We start from the raw sequence: 21155 nt of genomic DNA, 5'->3' as shown, positions 1-21155 counted from the left end.
GAGCGAGCAGCCGCCGCCGCCGCCGCGCCAGCCTGAGGGATAGAGATGCCGGTTAGAGACGGAGACGCCGCCCCCGCCCGCGAGGAAAGGAAGGCGGGAGAGGAGGAGCGGGAGCCCAAGGGGGCGCCGCGGCGGCCCCGGCCAGAGGACCAGCCCGTGGGCGTGGAGGGGGCGGCGGCGGCGTTTCCAAGACGAGCCCCGGACCCTGCGCCCTCGGCTCGGGCAGGTGCGGTGCCTCCGGGGCTGGGATCCGGCGGGCGCCGAGGCGGAGGAGCGGCCAAGGAGTCGCCGACGCGGACGCCGAGGAGGAAGAAGGGCGGCCCGGCGGCGGCGACGGGGCCTCGGGGGCGCGCGCGCCGTTCCTCGCGCCCCGTAACGGTGGACAGCTCCAAGGCGCGCACCTCGCTCCAGGCCGCTCAAGCGCAGCCTCAAGCAGCTGCGCTGGAAAGAGGTAAGCGGGGGAAGGGGAGGCGATGTTTTGGGGAACTACGACTCCCATGATCCCTGACCGCTGGCCCTGTGAGCGAGGGATCATGGGAGTCGTAGTTCCACAACATCGGGGAGCCCAAAGGTTGCCTATGCCAGTGTTTCTCAACCAGTGTGCCTCCAAATGTTTTGGGACTACAACTCCCATCATCCCTAGCTAGCAAGACCAGTGGTCAGGAATGATGGGAGTTGTAGTCCCAAAACATCTGGAGGCACACTGGTTGAGAAACACTGGGCCTATGCCTGTCCCAGGGCCAGGCATAGGCAGCCTTTGGCTCCCCGGTGTTTTGGAACTACAACTCCCATGATCCCTGACCGCTGGCCCTGTGAGCGAGGGATCATGGGAGTCGTAGTTCCACAACATCGGGGAGCCAAAGGTTGCCTACTATGCCTATCCCAGGGCCCAGGCATAGGCAGCCTTTGGCTCACAGATGTTTTTGGAACTACAACTCCCATGATCCCTGACCGCTGGCCCTGTGAGCGAGGGATCATGGGAGTCGTAGTTCCACAACATCGGGGAGCCAAAGGTTGCCTACTATGCCTATCCCAGGGCCAGGCATAGGCAGCCTTTGGCTCACAGATGTTTTTGGAACTACAACTCCCATGATCCCTGACCGCTGGCCCTGTTGGCGAGGGATCATGGGAGTCGTAGTTCCAAAACATCGGGGAGCCAAAGGTTGCCTACTATGCCTATCCCAGGGCCAGGCATAGGCAGCCTTTGGCTCACAGATGTTTTTGGAACTACAACTCCCATGATCCCTGACCGCTGGCCCTGTGAGCGAGGGATCATGGGAGTCGTAGTTCCACAACATCGGGGAGCCAAAGGTTGCCTATGCCAGTGTTTCTCAACCAGTGTGCTTCCAGATGTTTTGGGACTACAACTCCCATCATCCCTAGCTAGCAAGACCAGTGGTCAGGAATGATGGGAGTTGTAGTCCCAAAACATCTGGAGGCACACTGGTTGAGAAACACTGGCCTATGCCTGTCCCAGGGCCAGGCATAGGCAGCCTTTGGCTCCCCGATGTTTTTGGAACTACAACTCCCATGATCCCTGACCGCTGGCCCTGTGAGCGAGGGATCATGGGAGTCGTAGTTCCACAACATCGGGGAGCCAAAGGTTGCCTATGTTGCCTGTCCCAGAGCCAGGCATAGGCAGCCTTTGGCTCCCCGGTGTTTTGGAACTACAACTCCCATGATCCCTGACCGCTGGCCCTGTTGGCGAGGGATCATGGGAGTCGTAGTTCCAAAACATCGGGGAGCCAAAGGTTGCCTACTATGCCTATCCCAGGGCCAGGCATAGGCAGCCTTTGGCTCACAGATGTTTTTGGAACTACAACTCCCATGATCCCTGACCGCTGGCCCTGTGAGCGAGGGATCATGGGAGTCGTAGTTCCACAACATCGGGGAGCCAAAGGTTGCCTATGCCAGTGTTTCTCAACCAGTGTGCTTCCAGATGTTTTGGGACTACAACTCCCATCATCCCTAGCTAGCAAGACCAGTGGTCAGGAATGATGGGAGTTGTAGTCCCAAAACATCTGGAGGCACACTGGTTGAGAAACACTGGCCTATGCCTGTCCCAGGGCCAGGCATAGGCAGCCTTTGGCTCCCCGGTGTTTTGGAACTACAACTCCCATGAGCCCTGACCACTGGCCCTGTTAGCGAGGGATCATGGGAGTCGTAGTTCCACAACATCGGGGAGCCAAAGGTTGCCTATGCCTGGATGGAAGCCCCCTTCCCCATCGCAAGAGCAGCCTCGCAGCTGGAGCAGACCCTCCGAGAGAACTGGACTCCGACTCCCATCATACCCCCGCCGTTGGCCTGGCTGGCGGGGGCTGATGGGAGTTGGAGTCCCGACGGCAGCTGGAGAAGTGAAGGTTAAGGGGTGATATGATAAAGGTAAAGGGACCCCTGACCATAAGGTCCAGTTGTGACCGACTCTGGGGATGTCATATGGAGGAGGGAGAAAGATTGTTTTCTGCTGCTCCAGAGAAGCGGACACAGAGCAATGGATTCAAACTTCAAGAAAGAAGATTCCACCTCAACATTAGGAAGAACTTCCTGACAGTAAGAGCTGTTCGGCAGTGGGATTTGCTGCCAAGGAGTGTGGTGGAGTCTCCTCCTTTGGAGGTCTTTAGGCAGAGGCTTGACAGGCATATTGTCAAGAATGCTTTGATGGTGTTTCCTGCTCGGCAGGGGGTTGGACTGGATGACCCTGGTGGTCTCTTCCAACTCTACGATTCTATGATTCTATGGACTGGATGGCCCTTGTGGTCTTTTCCAACTCTACGATTCATAGTGTACGCCAGGCTTCACCAACAGCCGGAGGGCACTGGCTGGGCCAAGGCCGATGCCCATGCGCCTTTGATTATGCACCCATTCCCCGATTCTGAAGACATGATCTCAGTTTCCTGTTGTGAAGCGGCAACGCATCTTAGCTTTTCCGACGGGGTTTCCCTTCTTCCCGGTAAACAAATGAGCTTTGCAAAGGATCCAGGCTCTTCCTGGGACACATCTCTCTCTCTGCATTTAAGGGGCCTGGCTCAATGTTTAGGACAGGCATCCCCAAACTTCGGCCCTCCAGATGTTTTGGACTACAATTCCCATCTTCCTCGACCACTGGTCCTGTTAGCTAGGGATCATGGGAGTTGTAGGCCAAAACATCTGGAGGGCCGCAGTTTGGGGATGCCTGGTTTAGGACGTCAGCTCCTTGCCACATGGCCACGATTCTATGATTCTTATAGTATAACCACCTAAACATTAGGAAGAACTTCCTGACAGTCAGAGGTGTTCGGCAGTGGGATTTGCTGCCAAGGAGTGTGGTGGAGTCTCCTCCTTTTGAGGTCTTGAAGCAGAGGCTTGACAGGCATATGTCAGGAATGCTTTGATGGTGTTTCCTGCTTGGCAGGGGGTTGGACTGGATGGCCCTTGGGGTCTCTTCCAACTCTACGATTCTATGATTCTTATAGTATAACCACCTAAACATTAGGAAGAACTTCCTGACAGTCAGAGCTGTTCGGCAGTGGGATTTGCTGCCAAGGAGTGTGGTGGAGTCTCCTCCTTTTGAGGTCTTTTTTTTTTTTTTTTTTTTTTTTTTTTACTATCATTGATTTTATTAACTTATTTTCTTACAATATATCCTGTTTTTTTTTTTTTTTTTTATAAAAAATTTTTTATTTTTTTTAATTAAACACAAATAAAAACAAAATACACACAAACAAGAATTTCATAATCACAATTTCGTCTCTAATCATTATATTTGACTTCCTCAATTCCTCCTTACTGCGCATCATCCTATATTAATCTTTTAGCAATTTCTACTTCATATTCCTCATTAACTTTTGATTCCATATATTTATACCATAATCATCCTTAACCATGATAGATATTACGTTTTTCCTTCAACACCAATCTATTTTGATAAGCTACAGCTCCCTGTTTCTATCAAAACCCTTTCTTATTATTCTATGTCTATTTTATTCTTTTTCAAATAGTCTTTAAAACATTTCCAATCTTCTTCCACCATTTTTTCTCGCTGGTCTCGAAGTCTCCCGGTCAGGTCAGCTAATTCCATGTATTCCATCATCTTCATCTGCCATTCTTCCACCGTCGGTATTTCTTTCAGCTTCCAATATTTCGCTATCAAAATTCTTGCTGCTGTTGTGGCATATAAGAAAAATGTGGTATCTTTTTTCGGTATTTCACTCCCAACTAGTCCCAATAAAAAGGCTTCTGGTTTTTTTATAAAAGTGTTCTTCAACACTTTTTTCAGTTCATTATAAATTTTCTCCCAGAAGTCCTTTATCCTGGGGCAAGTCCACCACATATGATAAAAAGTTCCTTCCACTGCATTACATTTCCAACACTTATTGTCATATGTATGATACATTTTGGCTAATTTTACTGGGGTTAAATACCATCTATACATCATTTTCATAACATTTTCTTTCAATACATTACATGCAGTAAATTTAATAGATTTTTTCCACAATCTTTCCCAGTCCTCCATCATTATATTATGTCCAACATCTTTGGCCCATTCAATCATTGTTGATTTCGTTAACTCATCTTTTGTTTGCCACTCCAGCAGCAAATTATACATCTTTGAAAGATTTTTTGTACTCGAATTCAATAGCAGCGTTTCCAATTTGGATTCTTCCAATTGAAAACCTATTTTTTTATCATTTTTAAAAGCCTCATTTATCTGATGATACTGAAGCCAATCAGTAAGTATTTCCTTCATTTGATCATATGTTTTCATTTTACATTGATCTCCTTCTTGTATCAAAATGTCTTTATATTTTGGCCATTTGGTTTCCATATTTCGCCTTTTAAATGCTTTGGCCTCTAACGGTGAAACCCACCTGGGTGTTTTGTTTTCTAACAGATCTTTATATCTAATCCATACATTAAACAATGATTTCCTAATTATATGATTTTTAAAACCTTTGTGTAATTTTAACTTATCATACCAAATATATGCATGCCAACCAAAAGCATTGTCAAATCCTTCCAAGTCTAATATATCTGTATTGTTCAGCAAAAACCATTCTTTCATCCAACACAAAGCTGCAGCTTCAAAATACAGTTTCAAGTCTGGCAGGGAGAATCCCCCTCTCTCTTTCTTGTCTGTTAAAATCTTATATTTTATTCTGGGTTTTTTCCCCTGCCAGATGAATCTAGATAAAACCTTTTGCCACTCTTTGAAACACTTTATGTTATCAATTATCGGTAGTGCTTGGAATAAAAATAACATTCTTGGCAATACATTCATCTTAATAACTGATATTCTGCCCATCAATGACAACTTCAACTTATTCCATATATCCAAATCTCTCTTAATTTCATTCCACATTTTTTCATAATTGTCTTTGTACAAACCTAAATTTTTTGCAGTCATATTAACACCCAGGTACTTCACCTTCTTTACAAAACTCAAACCTGTGATTTCCTGTATCCTATTTCTCTCTTCCAATGTGAGGTTTTTTTCTAGAACCTTCGTTTTAGATTTATTTAACTTAAACCCTGCAACCTGCCCGAACTCCTGTATTAAATCCAGCGCCTTAATTGCACTGGAGTCCGGATCCTCTAATGTCAAAACCAAATCATCTGCAAAGGCTTTCAACTTATATTGTTTTGTCCCTACCATAATCCCTTTAACCTCTTCTTCCTTCCTGATCGTTGTCAGCAAGACTTCCAGAACAGTAATAAATAACAGGGGGGAAAGAGGACACCCTTGCCTGGTTCCTTTTTCTATTCTTATATCCTCCGATATCACATTGTTAACTATAATTTTAGCTTTTTGTTCCGAATAAATTGCTTTCAACCCATTCGAAAAGTTTTGCCCAATTCCCATTCTTTCCATATTTGCTTTCATAAATCCCCACGATATATTGTCAAAAGCTTTCTCTGCATCAATAAATATCAGGATCGCCTTTGTATTCTTCTTGGCCTCTAAAAATTCCAACACATCAACAATGTTCCTAATATTATCCTTCATATGCCTAGTGGGTAGAAAGCCTGTTTGGTCCTGGTGTATGAAATCATTCAACACCTTCTTCAATCTTGAAGCCATAATACTTGCAAAAATTTTGTAATCCACATTCAGCAATGAAATCGGGCGATAATTCTTAACTAGAGTTCTATCAGCATCTGGTTTGGGTATCACGGTGATAAACGCCTCTCTCCAGGACTCTGGTGCTCTGTCTCCCCCTAATATCTTGTTGCAAACTTCCATCAAAGGTTGAATCAGCCAGTCTTTTAATACCTTATAGTATTTTGCAGTCAAACCATCCGGGCCTGGAGCCTTGCCGACTTGCAGTTGGTTAATTGCTGTCTCCACTTCATTTCTTGTGATCTGCTGATTAAGTAGGGTTTTCTTATGCATCGGAATTTTTTGCAGTCCATGTTCCATCAAATATTGTTCCATTTTCACTGGATCTTCTTTATCTTGCTTATACAACTTTTTATAATATTTTTGGAAACATTTTCTAATTTCAGCTGGGTTATCAAAGATCTTTTCCTCTTGAATTATTTTGGATATCGTATTTTGCTTTTGACGCTTTTTCAATTGCCATGCCAATAGCTTGCCACATTTATTTGCAGATTCAAAGGATCTCTGCTTCATCATCTTGACTTTCCACTCTATTTCCTGATTGATTAATTTGGAATATTGTATTTGTAAAGCCTTTATTTCCTTTTGTACCTGAAGATCTTTGGGATTTTTCCTTAATTTTTTCTCTTCTTGCTTCATTCTACTTAGAATCTTCTCTTTCTTTTCCTCCTGTGTTTTCTTCCTTATTGAATTCTGTTGAATCAGGAATCCTCTCATCACTGCTTTGCTAGCATCCCATACAACCCTGCTTTCTGTCTGGTTATTCATATTAATTTCAAAATAGTCTTTTAGGGTTTTCTGGGCCTTTTCCAAAATTTGTTCATTCCTTAGCAGTGAATCATTCATTCTCCATCTAAATGCTCCTGGTATCATTAACCTTAGTTCCAATAAAACTGCATTATGATCAGAGCAAGTCCTTGGTTGGATTTCTGCTTTGACTATTTTCGGAGCCAAATCCTTTGTAGTCCAGATATAGTCAAGCCTCGAGCTTGATTGATGTACTTCTGAGAAAAATGTGAATTCTTTATCTAATGGATTCTTTAACCTCCAGGTATCCACCATGTCCAAATTTTCCACCATTTCGAAAAAAGTTTTTGGCAGCCTTCCTTCATTCGAAACTCTTTGTCTTTGGGTTCGGTCCATCATTGTAGACGATACTGCATTTAAATCTCCCAGCAAAATAATTTTATAGTCCATGTAATCCAGCAATAAGTCGTGTATCTTCTTATAGAACTCCGATTTAGCATCATTTGGTGCATAAATTCCGACGACTAGAAACTTTTCCGCATAAGCCTTCACTTCTACCGCTAGGTATCTTCCCTCCTCATCTTTAAATATCAATTTCGCATCAAATTTTTCTTTAACATACAATACAACACCACGTTTTTTAACCTTTGCCGATGATATAAACTCCTGTCCCAATTTTTTATTTTGCAATATTTTCCTGTGAATTCTTGTAACATGCGTTTCTTGAAGACATATTATATCCAAATTCATCTTTTGTATAACGTGGAATACTTGATTCCTTTTGCATTTTGAATTCAAACCGTGAGTGTTCCATGAAAGTATTCTCAGTGCCATGTTGATTTTTAGATTGTAGGATCAGCTCCTGCGCCTGCTCCTAAAAATTTCGAATCAAAGAAGGGAGGTGACAACGGTTGGGGTGCAGTACCTGTGTCTGTTTCCAGTTCAAAATCCTTCGCGTTCCTTTCTAAAAAGCTTATTTTGTCTTCCACTGATTTGATCCAGTATTTCTTCTGTTGATATTTAAAGAACACACCCTGCGGATATTCCCACCTAAAATTGATTCCTTTCCTCCTCAGAAGAGTTGTCAAATCTGCGTATTTTTCTCTCAAATTTAAAAAGAATTTCGGGGTATCTTTAAACAGAATGACTTGTTTACCTTTCACCTTCCAGTTCTTCTGGTAATGTAGACTCAAAATTTTATCTCGTTGTTCTTTGGTCTGGAATTCAATCATACAATCATTTATAAATTTAGGATCTTTCTTCTTTGATTTTGCGCCAAATCTGTAAGCCTTCACAATTATTGTATCCAATTCTTCCTTTGTCAAATCCCAAGTTGTCGTGAATTCTTTAATCAAAGTCGCCTTTAAATCTTCTTTCTCAATCTCTGGGAATCCGCGAATCCTTAAATTCATCTGACGTTCCCTTAGTTGCAAGAAGGCAATTTGAACCTGAGTCTGATAATGTTGGCTTTCCAAGTCCTGCACTCTGATGTTCTCCAAGTGTGTTACTCTGGTTTCTATTCCTGTCACCTCAGCCTTTACCTGTTGAATATCTTGATTTAATGAGCCTATTTCCTTCTTTATATCTTTAAACTCTTCTGTATGTTTGTCTTGTGTCTCTTTTAATTTATCCTGCCCCTCCTTAAGAGTGTTAAGCATTTTAAGAACCTCATCCTCAAAAGTTGGTGAGACTGACAACTTTCTTCTTGGCTTTGCGCCACTTGCGCCACTTGCACCACTCGCACCCTCCCCTGCCATAACAAGGAGGGGTGTACCAGTTATTGTCAAACAGTTACTGTCAAACCGGTAAGTCAGTAAGTTCTTTTCCTCTCTACTGAGAAGCCTTATCTCAGTCCAGGCAACTCAGCTTTCAGCAAAGGAATGTCAAGGTCACTTTTTTCTCAGCACCCTTCCAGCAGCAGCAGCTGTGAGAGCTGTTCAGAAAGCACTAGAAAAAAAAAAACAAAGTGCAGGCAAACAACCAGCAGGAGAAGGAGGGGGGGGGAGAAGTCCTCTTTTACTGTATAAGTCCACAGAACCGCAACAAAGGATCCATAAACAGTTATGTTGTAATCCTCACATAAGGAGCCCAAGCCGTTACAGTGCAACCATCCATCCAAATAGGAAACAAAGTATTTATAACGTTAGTTAGTCTCTGTCAAGCCTCTCAAGTTACATTCGCTGGCTCTCCCGGTTTCTCCGTCCCAGCAAGCAAAACGGCTGTCGTTTTTTCACCACCTTTTCCACAGGGCAATCAATTAAAGCTCAGTCTCTCTTGCCCTTGCCCAGAACCAAAATAATATCGTGGCCAGGGTCTTGATTTTTGACAGTTCCCTCTGCTTATTGCAGCTGTAGCGCTAGTTGATTGCTTTCATTTTAGCGCAGCAGGGAAGGAGCGACCTCCATTTTAACTCCTTCCCGCGATCCAATTTTCATCCAAATTGTCTTAATTACGAAGCTTTGTACTCACGGGATCCAAATTGGCCAAATAGATGTTTACTGAAGAACCTGATCGCTCGATATGCCTGCAGACTCGCGGCTTCACGCGCTGAAGGGAGCGGAGTCCTTTCGAGGCGCCCTAGTCTTCAACCCCGCTCGCTCTCGGCGACCCTTATTAGGGTCTACCGGGGAGTAGGGGAAACGTCCAGGCACCCGCCGAATCCAGGCCTCAGAACGCGCTATCTGAGGAGTAAACGAAAGCCCGCAGCGCCGTTGCGGAGCCTTCAAAGCCTTCAACGCGCCGGAGATTCCCGCAGCCGAGAATCTCCCGTCTGCTCAGCTCGGCGATTCAAGCGGAAGTGACTCGGCAGTGGAATTTGCTACCGAGGAGTGTGGTGGAGTCTCCTTCTTTGGAGGTCTTGAAGCAGAGGCTTGACAGGCATATGTCAGGAATGCTTTGATGGTGTTTCCTGATTGGCAGGGGGTTGGACTGGATGGCCCTTGGGGGTCTCTTCCAACTCTAGGATTCTATGATTCTATGAAACTACAAGAAAGAAGATTCCACCTCGACATTAGGAAGAACTTCCTGACAGTAAGAGCTGTTCGGCAGTGGGATTTGCTGCCAAGTAGTGTGGTGGAGTCTCCTCCTTTGGAGGTCTTTAAGCAGATTCTAGGATTCTAAGAAGAGGTATGGGGGGGGGAACGGAGCCGACTAACGATGATTACAATCATATTAATACCTATTAATACAGGCGCGGAGTCTCTTCGGTCGCGCGCTCCCCGGTGTTTTGGAACTACAACTCCCATGATCCCTGACCGCTGGCCCTGTTGGCGAGGGATCATGGGAGTCGTAGTTCCAAAACATCGGGGAGCCAAAGGTTGCCTACTATGCCTATCCCAGGGCCAGGCATAGGCAGCCTTTGGCTCACAGATGTTTTTGGAACTACAACTCCCATGATCCCTGACCGCTGGCCCTGTGAGCGAGGGATCATGGGAGTCGTAGTTCCACAACATCGGGGAGCCAAAGGTTGCCTATGCCAGTGTTTCTCAACCAGTGTGCTTCCAGATGTTTTGGGACTACAACTCCCATCATCCCTAGCTAGCAAGACCAGTGGTCAGGAATGATGGGAGTTGTAGTCCCAAAACATCTGGAGGCACACTGGTGGAGAAACACTGGCCTATACCTGTCCCAGGGCCAGGCATAGGCAGCGTTTGGCTCCCCGGTGTTTTGGAACTACAACTCCCATGATCCCTGACCGCTGGCCCTGTGAGCGAGGGATCATGGGAGTCGTAGTTCCACAACATCGGGGAGCTAAAGGTTGCCTATGCCTGGATGGGAGCCCCCTTCCCCATCGCAAGAGCAGCCTCGCAGCTGGAGCAGACCCTCCGAGAGAACTGGACTCCGACTCCCATCATACCCCCGCCGTTGGCCTGGCTGGCGGGGGCTGATGGGAGTTGGAGTCCCGACGGCAGCTGGAGAAGAGAAGGTTAAGGGGTGATATGATAGCCATGTTCAAATATATGAAAGGGTGTCATATGGAGGAGGGAGAAAGGTTGTTTTCTGCTGCTCCAGAGAAGCGGACACGGAGCAATGGATTCAAACTTCAAGAAAGAAGATTCCACCCCAACATTAGGAAGAACTTCCTGACAGTCAGAGCTGTTCGGCAGTGGAATTTGCTGCCCAGGAGTGTGGTGGAGTCTCCTTCTTTGGAGGTCTTTAAGCAGAGGCTTGACAGGCATATGTCAAGAATGCTCTGATGGTGTTTCCTGCTTGGCAGGGGGTTGGACTGGATGACCCTGGTGGTCTCTTCCAACTCTACGATTCTATGATTCTATGGACTGGATGGCCCTTGTGGTCTTTTCCAACTCTACGATTCATAGTGTACGCCAGGCTTCACCAACAGCCGGAGGGCACTGGCTGGGCCAAGGCCGATGCCCATGCGCCTTTGATTATGCACCCATTCCCCGATTCTGAAGACATGATCTCAGTTTCCTGTTGTGAAGCGGCAACGCATCTTAGCTTTTCTGACGGGGTTTCCCTTCTTCCCGGTAAACAAATGAGCTTTGCAAAGGATCCAGGCTCTTCCTGGGACACATCTCTCTCTCTGCATTTAAGGGGCCTGGCTCAATGTTTAGGACAGGCATCCCCAAACTTCGGCCCTCCAGATGTTTTGGACTACAATTCCCATCTTCCTCGACCACTGGTCCTGTTAGCTAGGGATCATGGGAGTTGTAGGCCAAAACATCTGGAGGGCCGCAGTTTGGGGATGCCTGGTTTAGGACGTCAGCTCCTTGCAACATGGCCAAGGATGTTGGATGCAAGCAAGCAAGGGGTCTATCCATCTCAAAACTCTGTTTTGGACTCCGGCTCCCATCAGTCCCCAGCAGCAGAGGAAAGTTGTGGAAGTCTAAACTGGACACGTACCAGGACTTCCTGTCGAACCTATGACACGCGTGTCAGACATGACACGCAGAGCCCTCACTGCTGGCATGCGCCCCATCGGCCCATTCGCGCTGTTGTTGTTCTTCTTGTTGTTGTTTCCCCCCATTTGTTCTCCCGCCCCTCCTACAGCTTGTCTCCACTAGAGCTTGTCTCCGCTGTTAAAACCTGGATCCTTTTTTGGTGTTATTGTTGCTGGTAGACAGAGATTGGTTTTTTAACCCTTTCTGTGCTGGTTTTTGTTGTTGTTGTTGCTGGTAGCCAGAGATTGGTTTTTTAACCCGTTCTGTGCTCTTTTTCTTTCTTTCTGGCGCTTTGGCAGACTATGATTGGGTGTAACGGCGTTTGTTTTTTAACCCATTCTGTGCTGGGTTTTTTGGCGCTTTGGCAGACTATGTCGGTGCCGCATGTTAGTTCCAGCGAAGGTATTATTTCTGTTCTCTTTCCCCCCCAAAAGCAAAGCAGCTTTGGGGCACCCCCCCAAAAAGCAAAGCAACTTTTGCACCCCCCAAAAAAACCTCCAAAACTTTGGTCAGCAGCCCCCCCCCCCAAAAAAAGCTCAACAACTCTGGGCACTTTGTGATAAATAAGGGGTTTTTGGTTTGGTTTGGTTAAATAATTAGTTTTGGGTTTATTAAATACAGTTATATATTATAATTATACATTTTTGTTATTTAAACTATAAATATCGCGAAATTATGGTTTTTTTCCTCGGAGTGACACACCACCCGAGTTATACTCGGTTTTTTAGCGAATTTTGACACACCAAGCTCAAAAGGTTGCCCAACACTGTCCTGGTGTGTCTTGGTTTTGCGGCTCTGGGTCAATTTCACCTTGCTTTCCTCATAATGTCCAGTTGAGCACAATGGCGATTGTGACATCACTGCGCCGTGCAATGCCTTTGTAATGACCTCACTGTCGGCAACCGATGTTAGGAGGCAGGAATGGACCCCAGCCGAATGGTGTCTTTCCGGTTTTCATTGTGTAGGCATTGGCCAGGAGCAAGAACAGAGTCCAACCCTTCTGCAGGCACTTAGGAACAAAACTGGGCTTCCCCCCCCTCCCTTCTTCCTGCAAACAGAGCGGAAACAATAAAAATTTGACATGCCTCAATTTGGCGGATACTGAAGCCATTTATCATGCCCCTAATTAGTTTTATTCATTTATTTCTTAAGAACCCGTGAAGAGCCTGCTGGATCAGGCCAGTGGCCCTTCTAATCCAGACGCCCACTGTGGGAAACTGCAAGCAGGATGCAAACACAAGAGCCCACCAAGGCATCTCCAAACAGCCCTCCAGATGTTTTGGACTACAATTCCCATCTTCCCTGACCACTGGTCCTGTTATCCAGGGAACATGGGTGTTGTAGGCCAAAACATCTGGAGGGCCGCAGTTTGGGAATGCCTGGCCTAGCCTATGCTCCATAGAACTCACGGGGGCACACACGGTTATCACCCTCCCCTTTTTATCATTGGGCGAGGAGACCCAGGATTCTGTCCCCTGGGCCATGCAGGCAACGTGTTTTAGGGAGGGTCTCCTTTCTGTAGAAGAGTACAGGAAAGGGGTATTTTGTCACCAATTTCTGGCCTTGGGTGTTTCTGCCAGGCGGACCCTGCCCTCATTCCAGGTCCGCCTGCCTGGATTCATTAGGAAGAACTTCCTGACAGTAGGAGCTGTTCGGCAGTGGGATTTGCTGCCAAGGAGTGTGGTGGAGTCTCCTTCTTTGGAGGTCCTTACGCAGAGGCTTGACAGGCATATGTCAAGAATGCTTTGATGGTGTTTCCTGCTCGGTAGAGGGTTGGACTGGGTGGCCCTTGTGGTCTCTTCCAACTCTATGATTCTATGAACTTCCTGACAGTAAGAGCTGTTCGACAGTGGAATTTGCTGCCAAGGAGTGTGGTGGAGTCTCCTTCTTTGGAGGTCCTTACGCAGAGGCTTGACAGGCATATGTCAAGAATGCTTTGATGGTGTTTCCTGCTCGGCAGGGGGTTGGACCATAGCTGCCAAGTTATCCCTTTTCTTAAGGGAAATTCCCTTATGCTGAATAGGCTTCCTCGTGAGAAAAGGGAAAACTTGGCAGCTATGCAGTTGGACTGGATGACCCTTGTTGGTCTCTTCCAACTCGAGGATTCTATGATTCTATGCCTCCGCCCTCGCCGCCTGCAGTAGGTCCCCTTTTCCGCCCCGGGAGAGCATATGTCAAGAATGCTTTGGTGGTGTTTCCTGCTCGGCAGGGGGTTGGACTGGATGGCCCTTGGGGTCTCTTCCAACTCTACGATTCTATGATCTTTATCGATGACTTGGATGATGGGCTTGATGGCATCCTGAGCAAGTTTGCAGATGACACCAAATTAGGAGGGGTGGCTAATACCCCAGAGGACAGGATCACACTTCAAAATGACCTTAATAGATTAGACAAATATATAAAAGGATGTCATAGAGAGGAGGGTGAAAGGTTGTTTTCTGCTGCTCCAGGGAAGCGGACACGGAGCAGAGGATTCAAGCTACAAGAAAGAAGATTCCACCTCAACATTAGGAAGAACTTCCTGACAGTCAGAGCTGTTCGGCAGTTGGATTTGCTGCCAAGGAGTGTGGTGGAGTCTCCTCCTTTGGAGGTCTTTAAGCAGAGGCTCGACAGGCATATGTCAAGAATGCTTTGATGGTGTTTCCAGCTCGGCAGGGGGTTGGACTGGATGGCCCTTGGGGTCTCTTCCATCTCTACGATTCTATGATTGGTCTTTCTCTGCGTCCCTGCCTTCCTCCTCTTATTTGTTTTTAATTATGGTTCTCATTCTAGCTGCGATTACTGCATTGTAGGAGGATGGACTAGATGGCCCTTGGGAGTCCCTTCCAACTTTGCAATTCCATGAATATATCCTTGCTCATGTCTTTGGCAACACACAAATCGCTGGCTGCACCCTTGTTTACCCTAGGAGTCTTGGTAGACCACAAACTTGACATGAGTCAGCAGTGTGATGCAGCAGCTCAAAAAGCCAATGCGATTCTGGGCTGCATCAATAGGAGTATAGCATCTAGATCAAGGGAAGTAATAGGACCACTGTATTCTGCTCTGGTCAGACCTCACCTGGAGTACTGTGTCCAGTTCTGGGCAGCACAGTTCAAGAAGGATACTGACAAGCTGGAACGTGTCCAGAAGAGGGCAACCAAAATGGTCAAAGGCCTGGAAACGATGCCTTATGAGGAACGGCTTAGGGAGCTGGGTATGTTTAGCCTGGAGAAGAGAAGGTGAAGGGGTGATATGATAGCCATGTTCAAATATATGAAAGGATGTCATATAGAGGAGGGAGAAAGGTTGTTTTCTGCTGCTCCAGAGAAGCGGACACGGAGCAATGGGTTCAAACTTCAAGAAAGAAGATTCCACCTCAACATTAGGAAGAACTTCCTGACAGTGAGAGCTGTTCGGCAGTGGGATTTGCTGGGATTTGCTGCCAAGGTGTGTGGTGGAGTCTCCTTCTTTGGAGGTCTTTAAGCAGAGGCTTGACAGGCATATGTCAGGAATGCTTTGATGGTGTTTCCTGCTTGGCAGGGGGTTGGACTGGATGGCCCTTGTGGTCTCTTCCAACTCTATGATTCTATGATTCTATGATTCTAACTTCCTGACAGTAGGAGCTGTTCGGCAGTGGGATTTGCTGCCAAGGAGTGTGGTGGAGTCTCCTCCTTTGGAGGTCTTTAAGCAGAGGCTTGACAGGCATATGTCCAGAATGCTTTGATGGTCTTTCCTGCTTGGCAGGGGGCTGGACTGGATGGCCCTTGTGGTCTCTTCCAACTCTATGATTCTATGATTAGGAAGAACTTCCTGACAGTAAGAGCTGTTCGGCAGTGGGATTTGCTGCCAAGGAGTGTGGTGGAGTCTCCTCCTTTGGAGGTCTTTAAGCAGAGGCTTGACAGGCATATGTCCAGAATGCTTTGATGGTCTTTCCTGCTTGGCAGGGGGTTGGACTGGATGGCCCTTGTGGTCTCTTCCAACTCTAGGATTCTATGATTCTATGAAACAGAAGGTCGGACTCCAGGTTCCATCATCCCCAGCCAGCGCTGCCAACCGTGGGGGATGATGGGAGTTGGAGTCCCGTGACTGCTGGGAGCCTGGCTGTTCAGAGGCATTTATCCCACCGATTGCCAGCTGCTGGAGAGCAGGAGAGGGCAAAGGCCCATTGCCTCCTCAGTGTCCTGCCAGTGGGGGCTTCCCGTGGGAGCCATTGATGAGCACCCTTTGGGTTCGGTCAGTCAGCCAGTTACAAATCCACTGATCTATCTATCTATCATCTATCTATCTATCTATCTATCTATCTATCTATCTATCTATCTATCATCCTATATAATAATATGCAAGTTGTCCCTGCGTCCAAGCTGTCCCGTGTGTCCCTGGGTCACTGCGCATGTCCCCCAGAGACACAGGGATTGGACGGAGGGACAACGGCCAACCGCCGCTCCGAAGCCTGGTCTCATGCTGGAGGTGCGCAGTGAGGCGGCGGGGGAAAGAAGCGCTCCCCCCGGCAGCCTTGCCGCGCACCGCTGGCATGGGGCTGCGCTTCCTCGGCGAACACAAGCAGGCGGACAGCCCGCCTGCTTGCCTTCCCCGAGGAAGCCGAAGCGGCAGCGGGTGCCGAGGGAAGCCGGCTTTTTCCTCCCCTTTTTCCCCGCCGCCACTAAGCCAGTGCGAAGGGGGAGGCAAACGGCGAAAAGCACCCGCCGCGCCGCACTTCGGCTCGGGGACTGGCTTGGCGTGCGCGGCGAGGCGGCGGGGGGGGGGGAGGAGAAGCGCTCCTCCCCCCCCCCCGCTGCCTCACCACGCAGCGCCGACATGGGACGGGGCTTCGGAGACCTTCTCCGAAGCCCCGTCTCATGCGGGAGGTGCGCGGCGAGGCGGTGGGGGGGGGGGGGAAGAAGCAGGAAACACCATCAAAGCATTCTTGACATGTGGCTGTCAAGCCTCTGCTTAAAGACCTCCAAAGAAGGAGACTCCGCCACACTCCTTGGCAGCAAATTCCACTGCCAAACAGCTCTTACTGTCAGGAAGTTCTTCCTAATGTTGAGGTGGAATCTTCTTCTTTCACGTACTGCTGTGGCGTAGGGGTGGGATCAAGTTTCGGGACGCTGTTTTCACCAAACATTTCCCTCCGGTTTCTGAGATTAATATTGTGGCCAGCAAGATTCTTTTTACATTGCTTCCTAAAAAAATGCCCGAAGCCGTTCTTGCAACTTGACAGCGAGCGTCGGCGGGGAGACTTAGCGGTAAGAACGAGGTCAGTTAAAATTGGATTTTGTGCTAACGAGACCGGCGCGTTTGCATACTGACTTGCTGAAGTCATTTGCAGAGGTGGAAAACAGAAGTCTCGCCGGGGGAATTTATGTATTGCCGGCGTTAATGAGAACGGATCACGCTTCTGAAAAGTCTGCTGAACAAATCCCTTTTGGAACAAGATGACACCTTCATCTGCTATGCCATTTGCATAATATCAAGGAATTAGCATAATTAGCCGAGAAAGCAGAAAATGCTGTGCCCATTAGGTCCCGTTCTGGTGTATCTGGAGCAGGGAACATGAGGATGTTATGCGGCTGTCTTTTTTTTCTGGCCTGAAGGGGGAGCCCTTGCCTTATGAGATGCAAGGCAGACTTTGTCCTGTTCTGGAGCCAAGAATATCAAAAATTGCATTTTTGAAACATCCCCCCTGGACCTGGACACCATTTTTTTTAATGAAAATAATTTTTATTGGTTTTATGTACACAACAACATCACACGTAAAACAGATAAGAAAAATAGAAAGAACAAATAACAAGGGAGCTGGGTATGTTTAGCCTGGAGAAGAGAAGGTTAAGGGGTGATATGATAACCATGTTCAAATATATCAAAGGATGTCATATAAAGGAGGGAGAAAGGTTGTTTTCTGCTGCTCCAGAGAAGCGGACACGGAGCAACGGATTCAAACTACAAGAAAGGAGATTCCACCTCAACATTAGGAAGAACTTCCTGACAGTAAGAGCTGTTCGGCAGTGGGATTTGCTGCCAAGGAGTGTGGTGGAGTCTCCTTCTTTGGAGGTCTTTAAGCAGAGGCTTGACAGCCATCTGTCAGGAATGCTTTGATGGTGTTTCCTGCTTGGCAAGGGGTTGGACTGGATGGCCCTTGTGGTCTCTTCCAACTCTATGATTCTATGATTCTAAGAAAAAATACAATACAAATAAAGAAACAGGAAAATAAAAATACATCTAAACAAGTATCAACTTGATTCCACTCTTACAACCATTGTTTCTTGTGCTTCCCCAAATCCCTTCTAACTGATTTCCCTTTTCAAATCGTCTTGAGCAGTTTCTTATTCGTTGCAAATATTAACCGCCATATTATTATTCCTCCTCTTTTTACCCCAGTCCTTTAAATTTAGTTCATTTATTCTTTTTTCCCTCCCATCTTGTTCTTCCCTAATGCCTTAACAACAAATTATTCCCATAGGTACTCAGTCTTTTATGTTCAGAAATATTTCCCTAAATATAATTGGAATTTCTTCCAATCTTCCTCCCATCATCTCATCTGCTTGGTCCCGGAGTCTTCCTGTCAGTTCCGCGAGTTCCATAAAGTCCGTCATCTTCATTTGCCATTCTTCTACAGTAGGCAATTCATTTTTCTTCCAGTATTTCGCAATTAGAATCCTTGCTGCCGTAGTAGCGTACATTAAAAAAAATTGACATCTTTTCTTGGGATTTCATCCCCAACTATACCAAGTAAAAAGGCTTCTGGTTTTTTTTTTCAAAAATGTATTCTTCAATACTTTCTTCAACTCATTGTAAATCGTTTCCCAGAAGCCTTTTATCTCGGGGCTACCTGGACACCATTTTTAGCTTGGTTAGAGATGTGTATCTTTGTTCATTTGCACCCATTTCCCCCAACCGGGTGCTCTCCATATGCTTTGGACAAGCGTCCCAAGTAGACTTGACCACTGACCATTCTGGCTGCAGCTCATAGAATCATAGAGTTGGAAGGGACCCCAAGGGCCATCCAGTCCAACCCCCTGCCGAGCAGGAAACACCATCAAAGCATTCTTGACGTATGCCCGTCAAGCCTCTGCTAAAAGACCTCCAAAGAAGGAGACTCCACCACACTCCTTGGCAGCAAATTCCACTGCCGAACAGCTCTTACTGTCAGGAAGTTCTTTCTAATGTTTAGGTGGAATCATAGAATCATAGAGAATCATAGAGTCATAGAGTTGGAAGAGACCACAAGGGCCATCCAGTCCAACCCCCTGCCGAGCAGGAAACACCATCAAAGCATTCTTGACGTATGCCTGTCAAGCCTCTGCTTAAAGACCTCCAAAGAAGGAGACTCCACCACACTCCTTGGCAGCAAATTCCACTGCCGAACAGCTCTGACTGTCAGGAAGTTCTTCCGAATGTTGAGGTGGAATCTTCTTTCTTGTAGTTTCATAGAATCATAGAATCCTAGAGTTGGAAGAGACCACAAGGGCCATCCAGTCCAACCCCCTGCCGAGCAGGAAACACCATCAAAGCATTCTTGACATATGCCTGTCAAGCCTCTGCTTAAAGACCTCCAAAGAAGGAGACTCCACCTCACTCCTTGGTAGCAAATTCCACTGCTGAACAGCTCTTACTGTCTGGAAGTTCTTTCTAATGTTTAGGTAGAATCAGAGAATCATAGAGAATCATAGAGTCATAGAGTTGGAAGAGACCACAAGGGCCATCCAGTCCAACCCCCTGCCGAGCAGGAAACACCATCAAAGCATTCCTGACATATGCCTGTCAAGCCTCTGCTTAAAGACCTCCAAAGAAGGAGACTCCACCACACTCCTTGGCAGCAAATTCCACTGCCGAACAGCTCTTACTGTCAGGAAGTTCTTCCTAGTGTTGAGGTGGAATCTTCTTTCTTGAAGTTTGAATCCATTGCTCCGTGTCCGCTTCTCTGGAGCAGCAGAAAACAACCTTTCTCCCTCCTCCATATGACATCCTTTCATATATTTGAACATGGCTATCATATCACCCCTTAACCTTCTCTTCCCCAGGCTAAACATACCCAGCTCCCTAAGCCGTTCCTCATAAGGCATCGTTTCCAGGCCTTTGACCATTTTGGTTGCCCTCTTCTGGACACGTTCCAGCTTGTCAGTATCCTTCTTGAACTGTGGTGCCCAGAACTGGACACAGTACTCCAGGTGAGGTCAGACCAGAGCAGAATACAGTGGTACTATTACTTCCCATGATCTAGACGCTATACTCCTATTGATGCAGCCCAGAATTGCATTGGCTTTTTGAGCTGCTGCATCACACTGCTGACTCATGTCAAGTTTGTGGTCTACCAAGACTCCTAGATCCTTTTCACATGTACTGCTCTCAAGCCAGGTGTCCCCCATCTTGTATTTGTGCCTTTCATTTTTTTTTTTTTGCCCTTACATTTCTCCCTGTTAAAATTCATCTTGTTTGCTTTGGCCCAGTTGTCTAATCTGTTGAGGTCATTTTGAAGTGGGATCCTGTCCTCTGGGGTGTTAGCCCCCCCCCTCCCCATTTGGTGCCGTCTGCAAACTTGCTCAGGATGCCCTCAAGCCCATCATCCAAGTCATTGATCAAGATGTTGAAGAGGGGCCAGGGGCTCTCATTGTGTGATTCCACAGATCTGCAAAGCTGTCTCTTCTGCCTTTTGGTTTTGAAAAGCTGCACACCAGTTCAATATACCCCAGTGGTGGGGGTGACAGTAACTGAAGGCTCCTCGGGGCAGGGACCTCTCTGGGTTTGGTTTTGCCAAGGCCGCCGTGGCTGAGCATGGCTGCTTGTGGCCCCATTGTGCTTGAGCTGAGTTTCGCCTGGTTGGGGGGGGGGGGTCTTGTGCAAAAGCTTTAAGGGAGAAGGTGGGTTTGGGGGAGGGGAGGTGAAGAGGAGATGGGGATGGGTTCTGTGAATGGCACTCTGGTCGTAAGTTGGCAGCAAGGGACGAGGCGGCAGAGGATGTGGGAGAGACCAAGGGGTGTGACCTTTGCCTCTCTCAGCCTTGCCAACCTGCCAGGGTTGCTGGGAGGATAAAATGAGGAGCATATAGACCGCATTGAGCTCCTTTGGAGGAAAAAGGTGGCGTATAACCATCATTAAAAAGGTAAAGGGACCCCTGACCATCGGGTCCAGTCGTGTCCGACTCTGGGGTTGCGGCGCTCATCTCGCTCTATAGGCCGAGGGAGCCGGCGTTGGTCCGCAGGCAGCTTCCGGGTCATGTGGCCAGCATGACAAAGCCGCTTCTGGCGAGCCGGAGCAGCGCACAGAAACGCCGTTGACCTTCCCGTTTACCTTAGCCTGGAGGGCTTGGAAACGATACCTTATGAGGAACGGCTTAGGGAGCTGGGTAGGTTTAGCCTGGAGAAGAGAAGGTGAAGGGGGGGATATGATAGCCATGTTCAAATATATGAAAGGGTGTCCTATGGAGGGAG

At 47.3% G+C, this 21155-nt stretch overlaps 1 pseudogene; it reads left to right on the top strand.

Annotated features, from left to right (window-relative positions):
- The window catches only part of LOC132591431 (tubulin polyglutamylase TTLL11-like), a 97590-nt pseudogene continuing 76435 nt past the window's right edge, over positions 1 to 21155 (top strand).

This window comes from Zootoca vivipara, chromosome W (assembly GCF_963506605.1).
Source record: "Zootoca vivipara chromosome W, rZooViv1.1, whole genome shotgun sequence".
NCBI lineage: Eukaryota > Metazoa > Chordata > Lepidosauria > Squamata > Lacertidae > Zootoca > Zootoca vivipara.
This window is presented reverse-complemented; position numbering and strand designations above follow the sequence as displayed.